The sequence below is a fragment of the Melitaea cinxia genome, chromosome 24 (genome assembly GCF_905220565.1).
Source record: "Melitaea cinxia chromosome 24, ilMelCinx1.1, whole genome shotgun sequence".
NCBI classification, from domain to species: Eukaryota; Metazoa; Arthropoda; class Insecta; order Lepidoptera; family Nymphalidae; genus Melitaea; species Melitaea cinxia.
This window is the reverse complement of record NC_059417.1, coordinates 9,386,666-9,396,668: the sequence shown is the minus strand read 5'-3', so window position 1 is coordinate 9,396,668 and position 10,003 is coordinate 9,386,666. Positions and strand designations below refer to the sequence as shown.

The 10,003-nt window shown below is 34.1% G+C and overlaps 1 pseudogene; it reads right to left on the bottom strand.

Moving 5' to 3' along the window:
- Window positions 1-9,208: 9,208 nt before the first annotated feature.
- On the bottom strand, window positions 9,209-9,326 carry LOC123665790 (annotated as a pseudogene).
- Window positions 9,327-10,003: the final 677 nt, after the last annotated feature.

Below are 10,003 nucleotides of genomic sequence, written 5' to 3'. Positions count from 1 at the left end.
TAAACCGACCCTTCTGTATATGTTTCATACAAACTATCAACCCCAATTAAACCCCCTTAGCGGTAAAATATCGCAAAATCCGTTCTTAGCGGAGTCTACTAACTATAATCTACCTCTCTGCCAAATTTCATCTTTGTCCATTCTGGATGGATGGACCATCGGCGGTTTTTGAGTTCTCTTGATGAGTGAGTTAGTGACCTTTCCCTTTTATATTTCTAGACTACGATGCATTATTTGGATACCTCCTCACCATTTATAGATCATACATTTTAAATTTCAAGTTTCTTACTTCGAAAACATAGGACTTTCATATAAACTTCCAACACCCGTTTTATCCCCTTAGGGGTCGAGTTTCGTAAAATTCGTTCTTAGCAGATGTCTACGCCCTATAAAGTACCTACCTGCCAAATTTCAAGTTTGTAGCTGTTATAGATTCGGAGATTTCGTGATGAGTGCGTCAACCTACCATCCCCCACTTTACCTCAAAAGAGACTTGATTTCTTAAGATACATTTTCTGGACACCTCCCCACCATCTATAGAGCATACATTTTAAATTTTAAGTATCTTTCTTCAAAAAGATAGGACTTTCATACAAACTTCCAACCCCCGTTTTATCCCCTTGGGGGTCAAGTTTCGTAAAATTCGTTCTCAGCGAATTTTTACGCCCTATAAGGAGCCTACATGCTAAATTTAAAGTTTGTAGGTGTTTCGGAGATTTCGTGATCAGTGAGTCAACCTACCATCCCCCGTTTTAACCCCAAAAGGGAGTTGATTTCTAAAGATACATTATTTGGACACCTTCTTACTATCTATAGAGCATATATTTTAAATTTCAAGTCTCTTACTTCAAAAACATAGGACTTTCACACAAACTTCCAACCCCCGTTTTACCCCTTTAGGGGTCGAGTTTCATAAAATCCTTTCTTAGCAAATGTCTACGCCCTATAACAAAACGTACCGGTCAAATTTCAAGTATTCAGGTGTTATAGTTTCGGAGATTTCGTGATGAGTGAGTCAACCTACCCTCCCTCGTTTTAACCCCAAAAGGGAGTTGATTTCTAAAGATACATTATTTGAACACCTTCTTACTATCTAAAGAGCGAACATTTTAAATTTCAAGTCTCTTACTTCAAAAACATAGGACTTTCATACAAACTTTCAACCCCCGTTTTACCCCCATAGGGGTCGAGTTTCGTAAAATCCGTTCTTAGCGGATGTCTACGTCCTATAAGGAGCCTACCTGCCAAATTTCAAGTTTATAGGTGTTATAGTTTCGGAGATTTCGTGATGAGTGAGTGACCTTTCGCTTTTATATATTATAGACTAGCTGTGCCCGCGGCTTCGCCCGCGTTGAAATTAGTGTATCACAAAGTTTTCCCGGCAAACTTCCAGTGAAACTCTCATCAAAATCGGCTTAGCCGTTCCGTAAACCTTCCTCTTGCCAATGGTGGAGCCCTTTCTCGAATGGTGAAACCGCGTGAAAATCCGTTAGTAGATTTTGAGCAAATCGATCACATACACTTTTGGGGACTTTGTTTTATAATACACTAACTGTTACCCGCGACTACGTCCGCGTGGTTATGAAGATATGCATTACTATTAAAATGTTTAACGCAAATTATTTTTTTATTTCAGTCACTTATCGAAACGCTTATCAAACTGAGTAACTTTTTAAAAGGCACAATTTAGTATAATTTAATAGTTATTTTTATAAAACCTCTATACACCACATTTTTAGTTTTATTTTCAGGCTGTTTAAGTTTCATACAAACTATCAACCCCAATTAAACCTCCTTAGCGGTGGAATATCGTAAAATCCGTTCTTAGCGGACGTCTGCTGACTATACCTCCCTGCCAAATTTTATCTTTGTCCAACCTGGATGGATAGACCATCCAGCGGTTTTTCAGTTCTCGTGATGAGTGAGTTAGTGACCTTTCTCTTTTATATATATATAGATTACGATGCATTTTTTGGACACCTCCTCACCATCTATAGAGCATATATTGTACATTTCAAGTCTCTTACTTCAAAAACATAAGACTTTCATACAAACTTTCGACCCCCGTTTTTTGGATCGATCCCCCCTTAGGGGTCGATTTTCGTAAAATTAATTCGTAGCTGTTTACACTCTATAAGAAACCTACCTGCCAAATTTCAAGTTTGTAGGTGTTATAGTTCCCGAGATTTCGTGATGAGTGAGTTAATCTACCATCCCCCGTTTTAACCCCAAAAGGGAGTTACTTTCTAAAGATACATTATTTGGTCACCTTTTTACCATCTATAGAGCATAAATTTTAAATTTCAAGTATCTTACTTCAAAAACATAGGACTTTCATACAAACTTCCAACCCCCGTTTTACCCCTTTAGGGGTCGAGTTTCGTAAAATTCGTTCTTAAAAGATGTCTACACTCTATAAGGAAATTATCTATCAAATTTCAAGTTTGTAGCTGTTATAGTTCCGGAGATTTCGTGATGAGCGAGTCAACCTATCATCCCCCGTTTTAACCCCATAAGGGAGTTGATTTCTAAAGATACATTATTTAGACTCTTTCTCATCATCTATAGAGCATATATTTTAAATTTCAAGTCTCTTACTTCAAAAACATGGGACTTTCATACAAACTTCCAACCCCCGTTTTATCCCCTTAGGGATCGAATTTCATAAAATCCGTTCTTAGCGGATGTCTACGACCTATAATGAGCCTATTTGCCAAATTTCAAGTTTTTAGGTGTCATAGTTTCGGAGGTTTCGCGATAAGTGAGTCAACCTACTATCCCCCGTTTTAGCCCCAAAAAGGAGTTGATTTCTAAAGATACATTATTTGGATACCTTTTCATCATCTATAGAGCTTACATTTTAAATTTCAAGTCTCTTACTGCAAAAACATAGGACTTTCATACAAACTTCCAACCCCCGTTTTACCCCCTTAGGGGTCGAGTTTTGTAAAACCCGTTCTTAACGAATGTCTACGCCTTCTAAGGAGCCTATCTGCCAAATTTCAAGTTTGTAGGTGTTATAGTTTCGGAGATTTCGTGATGAGTGAGTAAACCTACCATCCCCCGTTTTAACCCCAAAAGCGAGTTGATTTCTAAAGATTCATTATTTGGACACCTCTCATCATCTATAAGGTATACATTTTAAATTTCAAGTCTCTTACTTCAAAAACATGGGACTTTCACACAAACTTCCAACCCCCGTTTTACCCCCTTAAGGGTCGAATTTCATAAAATTCGTTCTTAGCGGATGTCTACGCTCTATAAGGAGCCTTTCTGCCGAATTTCAAGTTTGTAGGTGTTATAGTTTCGGAGATTTCGTGACCAGTGAGCCAACCTACTATCTCCCGTTTTAACCCCAAAAACGGGTTGATTTCTAAAGATTCATTATTTGGACACCTTTTCACCATCTATAGAACTTACATTTGAAATTTCAAGTCTCTTACTTCAAAAAACATAGGACTTTCACACAAACTTCCAACCCCCGTTTTACCCCCTTAGGGGTCGTTTCTCTTAAAATCCGTTCTTAGCGGATGTCTACGTCTTATAAGGAGCCTACCTGCTAAATTTCAAGTTTTTAAGTGTTATAGTTTCGGAGATTTCGTGATCAGTGAGTCAACCTACCATCCCCGTTTTAACCCCAAAAAGGGGTGTATTTCTAAAGATACATTATTTGGACGCCTTCTCATCATCTATAGAGCATACATTTTAAATTTCAAGTCTTTTACTTCTAAAACATAGGACTTTCATACAAACTTCCAACCCCCCGTTTTACCCCCTTAGGGGTCGAGTTTCGTAAAATCCGTTCTTAGCGGATGTCTACGCCCTATAAGGAGCCTTTCTGCCAAATTTCAAGTTTGTAGGTGTTATAGTTTCGGAGATTTCGTGATCAGTGAGTCAACGTACCATCCCCCGTTTCAACCCTAAAAAGGGGTTGATTTCTAAAGATACATTATTTGGACACTTTTTTACCATCTATAGAGCATACATTTTAAATTTCAGGTCTCTTACTTCAAAAACATAGGACTTTCATACAAACTTCCAACCCCTATTTCACCCCCTTAGGGGTCGAGTTTCGTAAAATCCGTTCTTAGCGGATGTTTACGTCCTATAAGGAGCCTACCTGCCAAATTTCAAGTTTTTAGGTGTTATAGTTTCGGAGATTTCGTGATCAGTGAGTCAACGTACCATCCCCCGTTTCAACCGCAAAAAGGGGTTGATTTCTAAAGATACATTATTTGGACACTTTTTTACCATCTATAGAGCATACATTTTAAATTTCAGGTCTCTTACTTCAAAAACATAGGACTTTCATACAAACTTCCAACCCCCATTTCACCCCCTTAGGGGTCGAGTTTCGTAAAATCCGTTCTTAGCGGATGTCTACGTCCTATAAGGAGCCTACCTGCTAAATTTCAAGTTTGTAGGTGTTATAGTTTCGGAGATTTCGTGATGAGTGAGTGACCTTTCGCTTTTATATATATTATAGATTTGAAGTTACTACTGCTTTTGGTATTACCAACTTTTACAAATTTACGGGGCTGGAGGAATGACTGTTGAGAAATCGAGACCTGGCTGAAAGCCGGGGGGGGGGGGCTCAAGGGAAGACGTACGTTAAAGGTTTCTCTTATTGAAAAATCATCTGGGCGTAAGAGTGTAAAAACGTATTAGAACTAAAATTAAAAATATTTATAATTAATTATTACTTAGAAAACACATTAAGTTTTTTCAAAATAATTTATAAACAAAATACAGTGAACATTATTCATATCCGTGTCGATCTTGTTACACTAGCCTAACCCCACGGTATCAGAGTGCCTCCGACTTAACTTCATACGAAGATAATTAAACAATATATTTGAATATAAGAAACCCAGGTGTACCCACAGCCTTATTTTCTCTGTACGGCACACGTGCAAGATTTCAAAATCATTTCGGACGAAAATGGCAAGCAACGGAAAGCGACCACCGCAGAGACCACCGCAGCTACGGCCCCACCGTGGAAACCTTTCTTCAACTTCGTTTTATTAAATCATTCTTCTACTTAACATCAGTAGGGAATCACCTCTTTAGTATTAAGTTTAATTATAATGTAGATTAATAAATTATTATAAGTAAATTGCTTTTTTTGGCATCTGCGGCTGCAACAATCGTAACTATCTCATAAACAACATAATTTTTATAATCAATACAAATCAATAAAATTGGAGTGTCTATTTGTAATATTAAAATAACAACTTTTTACTAAATTCATATGTATGTATACAAGGTACATATACCAAAATAACATTTTATAATTTTTGTCTGTATGTCTGTCTGTTTGTTCCGGCTAATCTCTGATACGGCTGGACCGATTTTGACGGACTTTACTGGTAGATAGTTAATGTAATAAGGAGTAACTTTAGGCTACTTTTAACTGCGAACTGAACAATAACTATTTTGTTAAATCCACGCGGTCGAAGTCACAGCTAGTAATGGATAAAACTTTTCACAAAATACACGCAGTAATTACTTCGTCGTGTTGTGGTTGACATGTCCATAGTTTGGCGCCCAATGAGGGACCTCAATCAAATGCTACCATAATTATGTGTATGTACTAAACTACGTTCACGTCATGCTTTATAATATAAAACTAGCTGATCTAATTTACGTTGTCATCTCTTCCAATCTTTTACCAGTTTTTTAATTTTTAATTCTATAGGGGTTGTCAGCAAGAACATTTTTTGTTGTAAATAAAAATAAAACAATAAATTTAGGTGTCAATCAATTATTATGAATGAAAAATTATATCAGATAAATGTCCATCACGATTACGAAAACAGGTGTTGACTCATTTATCAAAGTTTTTAATCAATTTTCGATAAAATGGTTGGTTTATTGTAAGTTGGGTGTAATGTTACTTTTAACCGCCTTAAAAAAGGAAGATTGTCAATTCGATTGTATTTTTTATGTGTCTCCAAATACCTTTTTTAACAAAAGATGGAGCTTGTCATGTAGTCTTATGAAATGTAATCAAGATCTGACAAGTTTTTTTGCGTTATATTTAATAATATCTACGTATGTACTTGAATATTCTTTCATATATCTACGTTGTATTACTTGTCGATGTAATTGAAGTCGGTTTTATTTTTCACACAATTTTTAATAATATAATAATTTGAATTATTTTCGTTTAAATTTATTCTTTATTTTGATTTATAAAACAAAGTTCATGCGGAAAAACCTTATTTAAGAACCTTCTACAAAGTATCAGAAAACATAAAAGACTGGCTAAAATTGGTTCAACCATTCTTGAGTTCAATGCCAACACGTCTTTATTTATATATAATACTAGCTGTAACCTGCGCGCGTTGTTATGCTTTTTTTATTATTATTTTTTTGGGCGTACCAAGTCAGAAACCCTTGTGGGGGCAAACCCTTGTGCCTCATGCATAATATTTTGCTGATGATCATGACACGATGAAATGCATAGTTTACGAGTCTATAAAGGACATACAGACAAATATTCATTTATATATATAGATTAAGTTATACATACAGGAATGTTAGACGTAAATATACAAATATCCGCCGATAAATATGCAATTTGACGCAATCCAAATATTGAATTTTTTTAAATGTAAGTCCACTTTATATCATTATTAGATTTAGAGACTAAAACTTATTTTAACAAGTATCGTAATAAATTGATTTAACAACTCTGTGGATGCTCAACGCTACTGATTTTCGGGTTGATTAAAAGGTACCGTTAGGTGACCCACATGCGTGAAAGTGAGAAAGGGAGGTTTAATTATGGGGGTGAAATTGATAATGATTCCGACGTTTCGCGAAACAGGGTTTTATTTTAGTAAAATTATTTAAACGTCCCGACGCTAATGAGTTTTGGGAGGAATTATTGTTTCCAAAGAAATCAAAATACTCGTATTTCCAAAAATAATGAACAGAAAAAAAAAAACTTGATAAACTTCTCTTTATATCTATATCAAAATAAAGAATGCTAGCTTTAAATATTGAACGAGTTACTAAGATAATATTATTGTTTTTAGGAAAAGTAAGATAAATACAAGTATTGAATTGTTAATAGAAAGTCCCATTATTTCTGAACATGAAAACGTATATAAATTGGTTAAATGGCTTTATAGATATGTTTTTATGTTTTAAGCCATTTAATGATGTGTATATAGTCACATGCCTCTGCTGGATAAAGACTTCTTATTTTGTTAATAACACGGATTAAAGTTTCGCTTATCAAGATTATCAATCAATCGCTTGGTAAAAAAATAATAGCTATGAATTTTGAAGTCAATTCTTACTAAGGATAATTTCTTCTAGGCTTTTTTTTTTGGGCTGTAAACTTATTTATGTTAGATCTCTTCCGCATAACCCGTAGCAGTGAGAAATAAAGTTATAGTATGACAAAAATTATAGACAGAAAAAATAAGAGATGCTTTGAGTGAATGAGACAGATTATCATAACCCTACATTTTATTTCAGGGCTAAAAGTTCAATTTTACTCTTGCCGCGTTCGATAATCAAATAGAGTTTATTGCTCTATTTTCAAATTAATAGAAATAATTAATAGTTTTATTTTATTACATGTTTACACGTTAATATGTTATTTGTCCTTTAAATATCCCATATTTTTTCCTCCAAATTAAGAAAACGTCGTTAACAAAGTGTCATAGATACTCTAAGCATAAGTGACACTTGAAAATATTAAAAATCATAATAAAAACAATAAAGCCACAAATATAATAACACAAAACGTTTACACATAATAAAAAAATAATCATAAATCATGATACGTGTATTGTATTACTGTCATAACTTTTTCAATTTTGGTATGAAATTGGCGCCCAAGATGGGACTTTATTTTATCGGAAAGTTTTCACAACTTTTATCTATAGTTTTTTTTTTATGGCTAAGAAAACTCCTTGAAAGAAAAATGTAATGGCACGTCACAAATTACCTCAGCTAGCGGTCGCGTGTCAAGAGCCCTTTGAGTTGACTTGGAAGGGCTCTATGATTGATAGCCCAAAGTATTATATAGAATTTTATTTCTGCCATAACACCTTCCATACTTATATAGGTATATTTTCGGATTCAGAACCTAAAAATAATCAAGAAAAGCTTTGTTTAAGTTTTGTTTTGTTTTGTTTTGAGGATAGTGAGTGACCTTTTGGAAATTTTGCTGATGTTCTTGTTGTTATCATTTTGAGTTCCCGATATTTTGGTAGAATTACGGTGTACTCACAAAAATGTTAAATATCTCGCGCTACATATAAATCATAGTGTTTGTAACAAATACAGTTTTAAAACTTATGTCTAATTTTTGTTTATTTAAGTAAGTTTTTCTAAGTGTACGTTGAAAACTTTAAAATATAAGTGTAATGTTATTTAGAATCATTTTGTAAATAGATTCTTAATTGATTTGAAATTCTATCTGTACATATAACGTATGCACTGTTTTTCTGCAATTCATATCTTTATTCTGATCTCAAGAAATAAAAAAGTAATTATGGCACTAAAATAAAAGTTTCAAAGCAATACTTGTTTTAATTGACAAAGTTGTATTTATCTTCTTTTCTGATACAAAATAACTATAGAATTAGCACCAACAGAATTAATCAAATTTTGTCGAAAAAAAAGTAATTTTGTCCGCAAAAAAAACTCCCAAAAGTCACGGTAAGTCACGTCAAATTCGCGTAGCGCTCACGAAAAATATAATTTGAGTGGCTTCACCGTATAAAATTTACGTAATGTAAGTTATTTCATTAAAAAAAAAAACCTGCAAGTACACGGTCTCGATAGGAGAATTTCCATACTATGACACGATTAAATGAATATTTAGGCGTATTGCTTCATTATATTTAAATACGTTTGGGATGAAGCAGCGGTCGTTAGACAACATTGAATAATTCAAGAAAATTGAGGATATTTTTTTTTTTTATTTGATTACGACGGGAAAATGAAAATTTTGTATGAATTGTTTCGTATATTTATTTTTTGTTATAATTATATTATACAAATGAGTCACCGAATTGTATGTATACGCATAACTTCATAACGGCTGCATCACATCGAAATGGACAATACTTATTAGAAGAAAAAAATATACAAAAAATTGCGTGCTTACAAAGCACACATGTCAGAAGTGAAACTTCTTTGGCAAACTAATTGAAAAGAAAAACTAATTAAAAATAAAACAAAAAGCCAACGTCACGCGGTGTTCCCTGGTGGTCACCCATCCAAGTACTTACCGCGCCTGACGTTGCTTAACTTCGGTGATCGGACGAGAACCGTTGTATTCAACGTGGTATGAACCAGGCGATCACCCACCCAAGTACTGACGTGTCACACGTTGCCGCGTCACACGTTCTCTCAAATTTTACCCCTCATGCACCTAAAGAAATTTCACTTCAAAAGTATTTATCAGTGAATTTTTTTAAAGCAAATAAGACCCAATATATTACTTTTACATTATACAATCGTATCGTATCTAGTAATTCAACCCTCAGCAAGGTAGTGGCCGATTTAAAATAAATAAAATGTTAGCGGACAAAGGATTCTCGTGGCTATAGCGTTCTTTGTAGCTCTTACGACAGCAGAGTCTGTTCCTGAAATCTAAGATAGCGGATTTATTAATAATATTTTCTGATTTTATATTTTTATTTCAGTTTAAAAGATTTTATAAAACTACAACAGTATTTATAATACATAATGTACAACGCATTTCTTTTTTTTAACCGACTTCCAAGAAAGGAGGAGGTTCTTAATTCGATTTTATTATATTCTTTTAATTTTTTATTTTTTTTTATCGAAAGGTGGTGCGAGTCATTTGGTCCCATTTAAATTTATTTGAGATCTAACAACTTCTTTTCGAGTTATATCTAATAATGCGTGATTACTTGACTTTTTTTTCGTCGACCTGCGCTGTATTATACTGCATAACTTTTTACTGGGTGTATCGATTTTGATGATTTTTAATTAAATCAAAAGCTGACGT